Source organism: Calliphora vicina, chromosome 2 (genome assembly GCF_958450345.1).
Source record: "Calliphora vicina chromosome 2, idCalVici1.1, whole genome shotgun sequence".
Taxonomy (NCBI): domain Eukaryota; kingdom Metazoa; phylum Arthropoda; class Insecta; order Diptera; family Calliphoridae; genus Calliphora; species Calliphora vicina.
Genome location: NC_088781.1, coordinates 27,590,622 through 27,602,803, shown reverse-complemented (window position 1 = coordinate 27,602,803; position 12,182 = coordinate 27,590,622).

Below are 12,182 nucleotides of genomic sequence, written 5' to 3'. Positions count from 1 at the left end.
TTCCTGGTGCCACCCTAATATATATAAACTAAAAGGAATACACATGAATGCAGTCAAACAACAAAACAATACTTAAATTATACAATGAAAGAATGAAGTGTTTGAAAAAAATATGCACAAAGTAAAGTTAAAGTATGAAAACAAAAACATGAAACGAAAAAATTAATTGTAGAAATCAAAATCAGATGGAATTTTATAGAATTATATTATTAAGGAAAAAATACGGAAGCAGTCTGAAATGATTTTTTTAAATTTTTCAGAAATCCAATATTTTAGTTTCATAAAAATATTTATTGTTGAATTCAAATTAATTAGGTTCTGAAATAGAAAATAAATTAAGGGCTTTTAGTATTATCTATGTGGCCAGACTCCTACTATTTTTATCTTCATTTTCGCAGGTTGAAAGGGGATAAATGGACCTCCATATTGTACCCAGATATTGTGTAGAAAACGCAGATATGATATTATTATACATTAGCCCTTTATATATAATCGTCAACATCTAGTTTAATAAAGAACTTTTAAAGTAGGCCTCGCAGCAATCTACTACTAAAGCGAAAACTTACTTAAAAAATCACAAAACGCTCATTAAGATTTAATAATTTTTTTGTTTTTGTTCTTTTACTGCCAGCAACATGCAAAATATAATATTCAACAAACACTTTAACACACAAAAGAAAAAAACCCAAAAATACTAAAAATTATATATTGTATTTACCAAGTGAGTTCATGTTGTTTGCTGCACATTGTATGTATTTAGTTGAAAACACAAAAATAATGGCTGGTTTGTTGGTTTAATAGTCAGTGTCCTTCTCACCATCACTTCTGATGTAGTAATCAGCATTGCAATCATCATTACTGCAGCAACTAAACCATACCATGGTTTTTAAAGGAAGTTTTAATGTCAGTAACGGTTGTGGTTTTCATGTCCATGTATTTCAATTGCCTTTAAAGAGTATTTAAATAAAAAGTGTAACAATTGAGATTTAAGCAATTATAAATTAAGTAAAATAAAAATAAATATAAACTCAAAACTGCTTTTGCAAGATTTCAAATGAAAAACTCGCGTCTCGAAATCACAATATTACTAAAAGTACAAGAAATAGTTTTCTGTATATTGTTTTCTTATTATACTATTTGTATAGCACTTTTTCCCACACCCTGTTTGAATTTCCAATTGAATTTAGTTACAATTACAAACATTGTTGTTATTCAAGTCTAAGTATAAAGGCGTAACTTTCATGTATAAATCACTGCCTTTAATGGCCACGTACTTTTGGTATTTGCTAAATTTAAATATTGGTTTAATAGCAAACAATTTAAATGAAAAAGGTTTGCATATTTCCTTTTCAAATATTTGCAAGGGCTGTTATTGTACTTGACTTAAGTTAAGTAGATTAATTTGAAAGCAAAACCATAAAGCAATATTTGCTTTTGATTGACTCCCAAAAAAAAAAAAAATGAAGATAAAATAAATAAATGTTATCCCACAATTTATTACAAAATAATCAAAAATTTTCTGATATAGGGTCAATTAAAAAAACACAAAAGCTACTAAAGAGATTAACTTTCAAATAAAACTCGTTTATGTCCAATTTCATTACGATATTAATCCGAACCCGCGCTCAAATCGGCGGGGGTTCTGCCCACTTGGAAAGGTTATATCCCGACGTTTCGCTGAGTTAGTTCTAGGAATCGTGATGCATATATTATATTAATTTTTTGTGCATTCTTCATGCACTTTGGCCATCTAAATGCCCGAATATCGCAAAGTCATATTCAGACAATTATGAATAGTCATCATTCTCTGTGGGCTTGGAGGGTGAATAGTATGAAATGTTGTCCGATTTTCGTCATTCTTTACAGTATAATTTCAGAGTAAATAGAACAAATTTTTGCAAAATTTCATCAGGATTTCCGGATAATCTACATATTTATGACTGCTCAAACAGTATTCCGACATTTGTATGGGGGTTTGGTGAATATTATTCAATTTAAATACCATACAAGGATATAGCATCAGTCACAGCTAGACCAGCCTCCAGCCTGAATTGTGCATTATACATTATTGTCGTACAGATCAATATCATCCAATTTAGGTTGTGAATCACTCGTTCAGAGAACCCCAAATGTAGAAATTATTTCCTATTTCCGAAAATTATTTCCTATTTCCGAAAATTATTTCCTAAAAAAAACGTTCGGTTGATAAAGCTGTCGCTGAGTTGACAATCTTTGGTCAAATAAGAGTCTGGTCGTTCCGGAGCGAAAATGAAATTGTCGTGGGAAAATATGATTTTGCTGGAAACTGTGGCTGTTAAAAATTCATTATATATAAAATATTGTTCAACAATGAACATGTATTGTTTACTCCAGATGGAGTAAAGGTGTAGTAAATAAAAAACATAGAAGAAGAGGTCAGATGAGAAGAAATAAGGAGATTACAGTACTGCACTCATTTGACGAATACTATGACACTCCGAGGAGATTTCCGTGTCTGGCGCGAGTAGCCAATTTATATTACTAATAAAGACGTTGATACATTCTGACTAAAAGTGCGAGATTTCAGAAAGGCTATTGAAGGAACCTGATGCGTAGATCACCTAATGCCGGGCAGTGACAAAGAATATGAAAAATGGTTTCATCGTCCTCTTCATTCTAACAGATTCTACAGAAATCATTATAGAGCAGGCCAAGCCTCCTTGCATAGTTGCCAAATTGACAGTGTCCGGTTATCACCGCCACTGTATTACTTAATTGTGAACGAGATAGACCTAGAAGATATGTTGACCGCTCTTGATTTAGTCGATGCTTATTGCTTTTGGTGCTTATTGCTTTTAGTCGATGCTTATTGCTTTTGGTGTCGGTAATAACTTCTCTCGATTTGTATCGAGATTTATCAGAGATCGCACTATACGAGTTCTTATAGATGGGATCTCATCAAACTAGTTCAATATAAATTCAGGGGTACCACAAGGCTCCGTTCTTTCTCCTACTCTATTTCTTATTTTTCTAAATGACCTTCTACGTCAAACTTCCAGCCCTATCTATTCTTTTGCAGATGACAGCAACATTTGCCATTCATATTCATTCAGTTACAGACCAAGCCTATCGGAGATTGGGGCAATGAGGCAAAATATGAATGATTCCCTTAATCGGGACCTTCTGACAATCTCTGAATGGGGTTGTGCGAATAGGGTCGCTTTCAACGCTCGCAAGACTCAGTGTTGCATTTTGACACATAAACGAACGACAGACCATGTCGCTTCATCTGTATTTATGCGTGGTGTAAATATTGTGGAACCAGACGCTCTTGATGTTCTGGGCATGAGAATACAATGTGATGTCCGCTGGTCTAAACACATTTTTCAAGTGTCGAAAGAAGCATTTAATTGTCTCGAATTTCTGAAACGATGTAGAAATTACTTCACTCCATCTGATCTCCTCACTATTTACACCACCTATATCCGACCGAAAATTGAATACAACTCTCATGTATGGGCCGGTGCTTCAAAGTGTATTTTGGAGCTTCTCGGCCGCGTACAAGAAAGAGCGAAGGTTATTATCGGTGACAGTAGCGTATCCAACTCTATTGATTCGCTAGAGCACTTGCGCAATGTGGGCTGCGTTTCACTGTTCTATCGATACTACAATGGAATGTGTTCTGATGAAGTTAGGGAACTTGTTCCTGATACCCGCAGATTTTTACGTAATACACGTTTTTCATCAAGAACACATCCCTTTGTGGTCGATTGGCCAGTGGACAGCACAACACACTACAGCGAAAATCCGGTTTTTAGCCGCACTGTACGTATGTGGAACAAACTTTCCGCTGAAGTGTTTCCTATCATTTTCAATGTAGGAAAGTTCAAATCTAATGTCCACAAATACTACTCTCACTTTCCTCCCTCCCATAACCTATTTTCCTAGTTCCAACACAATTCTTTGCATGGGTAGGGGTCATTCTCTGAGTGTCGGTTCAAGAAGAAAAAAAAACGCGATAGACCTAGAAGATATGTTGACCGCTCATAGTAAATGTTACTAATTCGCTGCTTGGATTTAGATAACGAAATCACGCATAGGAAGTCTATGTCTCCATGAGGCATCATGGCGCCTTTTTTCGCCAGTTCATTAACAACACAGTTGCCTAAAATATCTCCATGTCCACGTATCCAAATAAGTACTACTGTTGAATGTCTCGCCTACATATTTAAGGATGCCCGGCATTGTTGTGTACACATCCGTCAGATTCCCTGCCTAATTTCTTGTTATAAGTGAGCCTTTTGAATAGCCGATATTTCAGCTAAAATAATACTACATTCATTTGGAATTCTGAACGAATTTTCATTAGAAATTCCAAATATTGAAAATTTTGACCTTCACGATTTAAGGTTTATCGTTTTGTAATTCTAGTAAAACTTTCAGACTATATTTAAAATTATCTGGACTCTAATATTTTTAATAGGTTTTATTTAAAATTCATAACACTAAGAAAATTCGGCTTATTCGCCAAAATATGGCCAAAAAATTTGTTTTTCTCGAAAATCGCAGTTACGGAAAAACTATAGGAGGTATTGTCATACTTTTTTCATATTTTTATTCCCTATTATGTTCCCAATATATCCCAATATGATAATCAAAAAATTCTGAAATTTGTTTAACAAAAGTTTTAAAAATTTTAAATTGGAGTTTTGAAAAACAATTTTTTTTAGTTAAAACTGCGAATAGGTTACCGGTATCCTATGAAGACAAATATTCATATACAAGTAAATATGTGTTTATTCTAAGTAAAAATAAACTTTTCTTTTAATATTTCTCAAAATATGTTAATGGCCTGGGGAATTTTTAATAACTTTAACATTTTTTTTTACCAATTTTAGTCTATATCTCATTAGAACGATAATTACGTACACATTTCTATTCTTTTAAATTAAGTTGCAAAAGTCATTTTTTAATGACAAAATTTGTACAAAAACTGAAAATTTACCCCTGTAAATGCACCCAAAACTTTGAGTTAACGTCGTTTAATCGAGCTTAGTTTCGGCTATCTCAATATCTGGAAAGGGGAATCGTTTTGTGGGGTCCATATATAAAAACGAATTTAAATGAAATTGTCTATTGTTTAAGAATAACTAATAGAAATTTAGTCAGAATATGCGTATGATCTGGCTAATGGTTTTATTATATAGACGAACATAATCAATTTTAAAATTCAGCCCAACTGAATCATAAATTAAAATGTCTTTCCAATAAATCATGGAGATTCTCTAACTACAATTTAAATTATATCATTAGCTACAAAAAAATAGATTTTCTCTTAACTAAATCTATAAACTTTTCCAACATTTGCTACGTGTTGGATAAATTTCCAACAATTACCACACTTTAACATTCAATATATATATAGAAACTGACATACTTCTACACGATTTTACTGACGTGCAATCACGTTTCTAAGCAAATTGCTGGTCTTTTATACTAGACAATGTTTGATTACCGGCAATTGCATTCAGACATTTCAGACGGAAACCAATTGTTATACTATCTGCTTGGTTTCTGTGATTTCCTGTTCGTTTTTTAGTTTTACTATTTCTCTATTATATCTAGAAATACGTAGATATAAATTACTCTCTAACACAAATGCTCATTATTATTACCATCAGCATTTAATGTACGCATCCAATAGAAAAAATAACCAGAATAACAGGAGACTTAACAAAGGAAAACCACAAAATAACTCTTATGGCAAGAAAATCTTCTATTAAATAGATTGTGTTTGTGTTTGTCTTTGTTTTAGTTTTTCTTTTTCATCTGGTGTTTTCTATTTATTTATTTTTCTATTGGTTGTCATGAATAATTATTAACTCGGTAAATTAAGTTTTAAAACATGACATTTAAATAAATTTAATTAAGCATTAAGTTACAGTGGTTGTTGGTTGGTTTAAATTTTTGTGGCTTAAACTAGCTTTGGTAGCAGCATGAAAAAGGGGTGAAGAAAATAATAATAAATTACAGCAAACTGTTTGGAAATAATGATGTTGTTACTAATAATAATAATGAATTAATTGTGTAGCAAACTAATGGGAGTTGTAAATGAAAAGGTGTTGAAAATTTGTTAAATTTATTTCAGTAGTATTTGTTAAAACGAAGAATATTAATTAATATTTTCATAGGGGAGGAAATAAATAGTAATTTTGAGGGTATGTAATTTAAGTTAAGGGAATTAATTATAATGACAATTTGTTATATGAGACAGTTGTATGTAGAAATAAAGGGTATTTCATTAAGCGCATCATATCCTCAAATCCTTAAAGTCCCTCCCCCATTAACAGGAAGCCTGGTTATGCCTTAACTAATAGTTATACTGTTGGTTAAAATTATTTTTGTATGAAAACTGTCAGTATAACTATTAGTTAAAACATAACCAGACTTCGTGTTACTGGGGGTAAGTGTGATATAATCGAAATTTAATTCTTTTAAATGCCTATTGATGCTAGTATGTGTGTAAATAACAGCGGCGGTATCGCCTTCAATAAGAAATGTCCAATTTTACATGGCGCATAAATCAGGCTGAATTTTACCGATGGCATGGGTCATGTTGGCTTATGTGTTGATTATGGCTTATGTGAAAATCCCACAAGAAAATGTCTAACGGGGTCAAATCGCATGATCTCGGAGGTCTGTTCATGACCATGCCCTCAAATCGCTAGTGAAAAAGTCCAATGCAGACCAAATGGAGTTGGTAATCGTCGACCTATAGCGCTCATCGTCGACGCTGATGGCCTGAACAATGTAATTTTTAAAGAAGTATGAACCGATAATGCAGCCACCCCAAAATTCACACCAAACAGTGACTTTTTCGGAATGAATTGGAAGCTCTTGGCTCTCATGTGTAATAGTTTCCCCAATTAGACAATTTCGTTGGTTGACGTACCAATTCATCTCGCAATAGGTCTCACCACAAAATAACCGAAGCACGAGGAACTGTGCCCGAACAGAGCACCCATTTTAATAAAACAATTTTAACAGTTACACGTTTTGTTGAATATGTACCGATAAAGCCGCCAGCTCAAAATCCATACCACACAGTGACTTTATCAAGAAGAATTGGACACTATTGAAACTCATGTGGTTTGGTATCGTCCCAAATTCGAAAATTTTATTCGTTAACGTACCTATTCATACAGAAATCAACCTCACTGTAAAATGGACGAACCGCAAATTGAAATTAAATTTTTATTTATGATTAGTTTTTAATGAAATTTAACAGTTTTGCAGAATTTTCGACACAAAATGGAAAAATTTCCAAAAAAGTGTTGAGAAATCCCAAAAATGGGAATTTTTAGATTTTTGGCCATAATATCCATACCAGACTCGGGGTTATCGGAACCCTTTACAAGGTAATTAAAAACATATTAAGCCATCTAAAATCAGTTTACATAAAAGTTTACATTTTACATAAAAAATTGGTATTTTTTGAATGGACCTGATCCCCTCGTTATCAACAATTTTTTAAATTTTTTTTCATTTAGAGTATTTGATGAATAGTTAGATTTTCAAAAAGTATAAATTTCTTATACATCCCCTTAGAATTTTTTTGCGATAACTTAAAAAGAAAAAAAGTACTTTTTTCACAAAAAATTAGTGAAAAATCGTCTTTTTAATTTTTTTTAAATTCGAATGCATATAACTTTGGGCCTACTCATTATTTTCAAACAATTCTATTTTTATTTGACACATACTACATGTGTTGTTACTCTAATAAAGGAAAATTGGAAAAAAATCATGGAATATGTGGGTAAAAATATTGAAAATTTAACTTTCAAATGTGATGTATCTCCTAAGCAATAAGAGATAATTGATATCTAATTGAGGATATTCTATATATGTAATTTCTTTGAATTAGGATAATTTTAGATATGTAACATACCCGAGGTATCCTTTTTTTGAGGACCCTTGGTCGCTCCCTTGGTGGGCCCTTGAGATCCTAGTTCAAAACTTAAACTCGACAGCACTTTCTCTTTGTGCCTGGGAATCTTCATTCAAATGAAACTTACTGTTTAGAAATTACATATTTATTTCCCTCTATTTATATACCCTCCACCACCACAAGTTGTGAATGAGGGTATATATAAGTTTGTCATTCCGTGAGTAACATTGACAAATATTCACCTGAGACCCAACAAAGTATATATTTTCTTGATCTTTATGAAATTTTAAATCGATTGAGCCATGTCCGTCTGTCAGTCCGTCTGTGTGTCTCTGTTAAACACGCTCACGTCCAAAATACGCAAACAAAATTATTAGACTTGCAAAAAATATGTTTATTGTTGTCCTAAGCAGTTTGGTATTGAAAATCATCAAAATCGGTTCAGTAGGCCCAGAGCTATGAACCAAAATGTGAGACAACCTAAAAAAAATTGACAATTTTCACATATTTTTGGTTATTTGTGTTAATATATTGCAGATAATACCATAAAACTTTACACACGTTATTTTTATAATAAAAGGACTAACTGTGGTGAAAATGATAAGAATCGGTTCATGATTTCTCCTAGCCCCCATACAAATTTCTTTCTATTTATAGACCATAAAACCGAAATATGGTTCTATGGTCTATAAATGCCTTTAGAATTGCAGTATCCATACAAAATTCAGCAAAAATAAGTTTCGTGCTAAAATTAATCAGAACACAAATTTTTTTGTGGATCGGCCCATATTTGACCATAGCTCCCATATAAAGTTCACTTCCGAAAATCACTTAAATTAGCATAAATATCTTATAGATATCGCTATTAAGTTGAAATTTGTCATAAATAATCCCCATATATACCAAAATCGCTATACATACACAGAAAAAACTATTTCTTAAACCGTTTCAATTCAAACATTTATCCCATATTGAACTGGTTTCAATTATCTCAAAAACAAAATTTTTTGATATTTTCTATTGAATTTTGAGTTTTGAATTTGATTATTTTGAAAATTGAATATACTATTTTCGTTATTGGTTGAATTTCAAATACAAAAATTATTGAATAGAGAATTTTCGTAATTGAAACACAAAAAATAACAAAAATGTGTTTTCAATTACGAAAATTATCCATTCAATAATTTTTGTATTTAAATTTCAACCAATAACGAAAATTGTATATTCAATAATCAAATTCAAAACTCAATAGAAAATATCAAGAAATTTTGTTTTTGAGCAAATGATTACTTGATTTAATTATGAAATAATTGAAATCAGTTCAATATGTGACAAATATTTGAATTGAAACCATTTAAGAAATAGTTTTTTCTGTGTAATTCAATGATGATCGGCCTATAATTGGATTAGCTCCCATATATATCAACCTAAAAAATATGTATGCAGGTGGAGGGTATTTAAGATTCGCCAAAGCCGAATATACCGTTCTAACTTGTTTTTCTATAACACTGTGCGTTGTGGATTCGAATTCCTAAGGCGGATAAATTCGGGCTTAAGACATTTTTTCCGAAACTGACCCATATTTCTACGCCGTTTTTACTGTTGGTAGATAAAATGTTGGTCGTCGGTGGAAACGCCCATCATTTTATATCCATATTGTCTTTGTAATAGAGATATGGGAAAAAAATAGAGGTAGTCGTGGTTGTTTGCTTATGTCTCTGTCATTTGTGGTCCGATTTTACGATTTTAAATACGATTTTAAATACCAATGGTGTATCAATCATGTTTATAGGTTATTTGGGTGCTCCGGAAAGTTCTGGAAATCAGTTTTTTTTATATTTTTGAAAAAGTAGTAAATGACACTATTTATTCAATAAAGAACAACGTTTCCTACAAAAATTATTCACTGCTATAACAAATCATTTATCTATTTAGAACACCAAACCCAACAATAAAAAAACTTTACTGATTTTGTAATAATTTTAACATGTACAAAAATAGCTCCTTATCAAAAATCATTTAATTTAAGAAAAATATAATAAAAGATTACAGGTACTGAACATGAAAATAACAACCCTTTCTTATCCAATTTCTTTTCTATTTTCTTAGCTCAAATCTAAATATTCAGTTTCAAAACCTTAAGTTTCATATTCATGGCATAAATACATGTACATAAATATATATTTTTCCTTTTTCCTTAACATCTTGACTTCTAAAGTTGACTTAGAAAAAACAAAAAGAGATTTAAATTACGTACCAAAAAAGGATAGAAATATGAGTAGAGGGGGAAATTTAAAAACAACATCAAACTAACCACAAATGCAAAGTAGAAACACCTCTATTGTGCGGTTGGGGTTTTTATTTTTTTTTAAGGTCAGGAAAAGTGTTTTCTTTTATAAAACCCCACTGTGTTTATTTCTTCTTTTTTTCAAATTCTCATTCTTTGAATTTCGCCTTGACTTTAAGACTTTGTTAAGTTTGTTTTTTCTGTTGGCATTCTGCATTTAATTTCATAGCGCTAAGTTCTTTTTCTTTTGATGTCCGTAATATTTCTTGTGTAGTTCCTTTTTATTCAGTTTTTTGTTTGTGGCCAAAGGAATTTCTTATATTTTAAATGTGTTGGCTGGTCTGTCGTTTGGTCTGCAGTTGGGAAATTAGAGAGGAAAATGCAAAAATAAAATTCTCCAGATAGTATAATGACGTTGATAATAATGGTGTTACTGTTTTGTTTTATTATACGTGTTTCCAGCGATATTTTTTTCTTAACGAGTTCATTTCTGGTGAAAAAGGGAAGTGTTCCTGGCTTGAATGAACTGATTAAATTAGAAGTGTTAAGGGAGAAGAAAACTTGTGTATAGATAAGAGCAGTAAAAGTTTAAAGTTATTTGAAATATAGAAAAAATTAATCATTTTAAAACTGAAAACTGGCACATATGGTCTCGTGTAACTGAAAAAAATATACATCCATGCACTTAGATCGGAAATTCTCCTGTCAAAGACATAACTCAGTTGTATAAACCCTAACAAAAACAACACTCGTATGTGTGATGATTTTGAGTAATGTGTTTGTTTAATTTTTTATTCGAGTTTCCGCTCTATGTGAATTTATCAATGGAAAACGCTATTGTTGCATGACAAAATATAAAATATAGCATTTTTCTGTAATTCATATATGTCATTAATGTAATTAGACAATAACACATCGTTTTTAGTAAATAACAATTGAACAGCAAAACCATTAACCTTCATAAGGCCTCTGATTCAAAATGACCCATTTTTAAATTAAAATTGATTTTTTTCTAAAAGTGAGTGGTTGATAATTTTAATATTTCAACAACTATATTAGGTTTTTAGAAAAAGAAATGCTAAAAAAACTAGAAAGAGAGCTACATTCAGCTCTGCCGAATCTTATATAACCTTCACAAAATTTTACTTAAACAAAAAATTTTAAATATTTTTAGGCAAACTAAATTCCAAAAAAAAACAATTTTTAATTATTATGTATGTATGTTTATTATTTTTAGTTTGGGATCTATAGACGGCTAAACGGCTGAACCGATTTGCTTGAAATTTTTACAGTATATTTATGTATGTCTATGCTATAGGCTACTTTTTGTTTTGAAATTTTAAGTGGGCGTGGTACCTCCCATACAAAGTTAATTTTAAAAATCTAATATTTAGGAAATTATAATAGCTATAGTCCTCAAATTTTGCATGAGCAATTCCACTGTTTGTTTAAATATTTGCGGCAAAAATGGGAGTAGTAGCCACAGAGGGCGTGGCACCTCCCATATGATGATTATTTAAAAAATTTAATATATGGGATACAATAAGAGATAGAATCCATACATTTTGTACGGATATTCTACCATCAATTTTAATATTTAGGACAAGAATGGGCGGACTGAAATAGTGGGCGTGGCACTTCCCAAACAATCTAAATACTAAAATTCATATCTATCTGTATAATTGTAGTATGTAAAGCGTACAAATTTTGTATGAACTACTTATTTAGGCCAAAAATGGGCAAAATAGCAATAGTGGGCGTGGCACCTCCCATAGATGTGATGAAAAATTATATATAGGGACAGCTATAGCAGCTATCAATATTAATATTTAGTACAGAAATGCGCGGACTACCAAAAATATTAAGTAAATGCTAAAATTTGTATGTATACATTTGAAACCCTTATATATATATAAAAGTCAATGTGTGTTTGTTTGTTTGTATGATTGTTTGCGTATTTGTAATGGC